Raw genomic sequence first — 3,799 nt, 5'->3', positions numbered from 1 at the left:
TCAGATGTGCCACCAAACCCACTAGCATCCGTTTGGAGACTGTGGAACAGTGTGTGTACACATGGAACTGAAATTACGCCAGAGTAGAGTTGTATTTTAGTATTTATTTTATTTTGTTGTTGTTGGTTTGGTTTTTTGGTTTTTTTTGGTTTTTGTTTTTTTGTTTTTTTTAATCTGGGTAAGACTAGGTGCTTGTTTCACAGATTGTAATTCTTTATGGTAACTTCTCTCAGTGCAAAGCACTTGGCCCCCTGGCCTGAAGTGTCTTTTCACATACAACTTACGCAAAGCCATAAAAAACCCCTGATGCAGCAGCATAATTTTATAACATTCACACATCTGTTTCCACTGACAGCTTTGAAGCCCAGTAAAGTGGCTCAGATAGAAAAGAAAAAGAGAAAAATAACCACCACCGTGTCTGTAGAAATATGACTAACACCCCGACCTGCCTGTACTTGTTAAAACGTGCTAGAATGACAATGTTAACAGCTTGGCCAAACATCAGAAAATCACTGCTTCATCTGATGCTATTAGCTGAGTTATTCAGTAAAGGCAGAGATGGAAAAGTAGTGATGCTTCCCTGGGCCTCAGGGTGGAGTGGCAGAGAGAGATCAGACATCTAGTGACCAAGGGATGCTGGTAGGAGCCTGGCCCCTTGCACAGGCTGCCCATGCTGCTGCCACCCTGTCCTGAACGGCCTGGTAGCACTGGGCCTGGAAAGCTTTCTGCATCTAACCAGCCAGGAATCTGGAAGGTGTGAACATGAGGGGCCCTTGCTGGATGGCACCCCAAAAAGAGACAAAATGACATTTTACATTTTTCTTGTTAGGCCATGTTCAGGCTGAACAAGAAGTACCCAGGGTGAGTCACCAGACAGTGAAAATGAGCTGCCTGACAATCATTTTCAAATGCCCCACTTCCCTGAGGGTGGGATTTTTTTCATCCAAGTCCCCATAAGCTTTTGTAGTTTAACTTGGAGAGTTACATTTCTGCAGCACTGACACCACCAGCAGGATCTGTCTCTTTGGTGTTTATCTTTGCACACCTTTGGGAGGTGAAGGAATGGATCTTTGGCTTTGTGCCTCACAGTTCTCCTAAAATCCCGTGCTCTGCCTTCAGTTTACAGACCCTGTTGTGCCTCTCTTCCAGTGAGGCACAACTCCCACCTGCCTGGCTGAGAGAGGGGAGATCCACCAGGTTGTGTTTGTGCTAAATCCTGTCCACCCAAGTGTCATCCCCTGGGCAAAAAGTGATGCTGCAGACGGCATCCGTGATAAAATCAGAGGTTCTTCCCCTTCCCTGGAAATGGCTCCAGGAATAAAGGACAGTGCTTCAAACAGCATTTGCCGTAGGCATGTCATTCATTATGTTCTTCATGCAAGGACACATTGAAATTCAGTTCAAAGAGAAAGGAAAACCCTTTTCCACTAAGCAGAGATCAGATTATTTGGTAAGCACAAAAACCTTTTGAGTAATAACTTTTCTGTGGAGAGTCAGATGGTTTCTATATGCTTAGTAGTCCTAGTTTCCCTTGAACTGCGTAATTCAATTGAGGTGCCTCACTCAGCTTTTAAACCATCTCATGCACAGCTGTATTCCCAGACTGGCAAAGCCACTGAGCACCTCTTGCAGGGCCACTATCTGTGGCATTTGGCCTTCATCTTGGAGGGCTACAGGGACAGTCTGACTAAAATTGAGGTCAGTCTCTTCCAGTGACCTGCCTTCACTTGTAGCTGGGAGTAAAGCTGGAAGTAAATTGGCACTTTAAATTTCTGTTTGTTCACAGAGGTCTCCAGCAGAGGCAGAGCCTCTGTCATTTTGTGTGTTCAGGGTATCACACAGGCCAGGTGACAGAGAATTCAGATTGAAGCCAGGAGAGTGCATGCCTTACTGTACTGGCAGTGAAGAAATACAGAGAAATAAGCAATTGACCTGAAATAGAATTAGCAGAAGTCAAGAAGTCAAGACGTTATAGTAACTGGTTTTCCCTCTTTTCAGCAGAGCTGAATGTTTAATTGATTTAGCAACAGAAAGTGACAGGGAGGATGCTGCTGGTCAGAGGAGAGCTTTGGAAGAGAATGGGGAAGACAATGTATTGCCTTTGCTTTTACTGGTAGCTTCCTAAAAATACATATAGACTGTGGTAACAGATACAAGCTGTTCCCAAGTACCAAACTGTGTTGCTGAACCAGATGACAGCAAGAAAGGGGAGCACAAGCAGGCATTTTTGTAATTTTTGTTCAGGTGAATCAAATCATTCACCTGAACAAAACCATTGGTGCCTAATTTATGTTGATGGATGAATTTCTACTTTGTGTATTCAGACTGTGCACTAGAGAAAACTGAGAAGTCCAAAATTCTTACCAAAATTCTTAGCAAATCCCTTTTGTTAAGAATCCTACTTGATATTCTCTTAATTAGGCAGGAAGGAATAAGTCCATCTCCAAGGGAGACTCAGAAGGAGTTGCTGTGCACAGTTATTCATGATAAATGTTGCAGGTCTTCTTTCTGAACACAGATCCGGAGAGGAGAAGGGAGACAACCTTCCAGGTTTACAGCAGATCAAAGGAAGGTCAGTGGCTGGCAGGAATATGGAAGGGGGGAAGAAAGCTGGGAACTTAAGGATCTCTTAGAAATCAGTGACTGCCTCTGCCTACGGGTCAGCAGCATCTCTAAATTGGTAGTTCTTTCCTCTTCTGCTAATTAGTAGTGGCTACAGTGGGAGTGTGTATTCTGTCAGCTTGAATTTAGCTAGTTCAGAAGGTAGACTGTGCCTTTTAGGTATTCTTTTTAGGGTAAACTCTTCCTATTGGGCATGTTTTATTATCTTGGGATCCATCCTTCAATCACTTGATGTTGTGGCAAATTTCCTGCATCCCAGCTGGGATCCCAAGTGTGTCCAGAAAGTCCTACTGTTTTCCAGGATATCCTAGCACCGAGAGCACACATAAACAGAGCACACCGAACAGATGGGTCATGATTTGTTTGAACAATCTATATGTCCTATATATCTCTATGTCTCTTATTTATCTTTATATATATTTATTAATTCAAAGACCATTTACAATGATTCCCTTTATTTAAACGTCCTCTAGATTCTATCTGCTTGTTTGTGCCTCCAGGAAAATCAATCTGTGTGGGGTACTGAGCACAACTGCAATAAAGGAGAAAGAAATAAAGCAGACAGTGAAATACGATGTGTTCTCTCCAGAAGGGAAAGTAGAAGCCTCGAGCCAAAGTCCAAAGGTTACATATGGTGGCAATGCTCTTATCTAACCTGGTTATACCTGGTACTTGCAGGTAAACGGATTGAGACACTCTGCAGTCATGACATGAGCACAGCAGGGCCTGATGAGCCTCACTGCCACGCCGTGCTCCACCTCACACTGCCGTGCAGCAGCACACACGAGAATCTTGCAGGATACAGCTGTTGTCTTGGGCCATGTCCTTTCCCTGGGCATCCCCAATTACCTGGGCCTCCTCAGTGAGGAGAAGATGTGGAGCCTTCTGAGCTCCTGGCTGAGGGACCTTGTCAGATGTTCAGATCACAAACTGGTACTTCATATAAGCACAAAACCCGGCGTTATCATATGGAGAGATAAATCCAGTTATTACAGGCATTGATACAATCTTGAAATGTAAGGATGGAAGAATGAATGTTTCCTTTAAAGACATTTTGGCTTGTTTCTTGGTCTGACTTTCAAGCTTTTTCATCCACTTGCTGGCAGAGAAGTTTCTACTCCTTTGGCTCTTGACATGACCTCTCTTTTCCTAGCATTTCCTAAACTATTTTTCCCTA

The sequence above is a fragment of the Corvus brachyrhynchos genome, unplaced genomic scaffold, assembly GCF_000691975.1.
Source record: "Corvus brachyrhynchos isolate BGI_N302 unplaced genomic scaffold, ASM69197v1 scaffold281, whole genome shotgun sequence".
NCBI lineage: Eukaryota > Metazoa > Chordata > Aves > Passeriformes > Corvidae > Corvus > Corvus brachyrhynchos.
Note: the sequence above shows the minus strand (reverse complement) of the source record.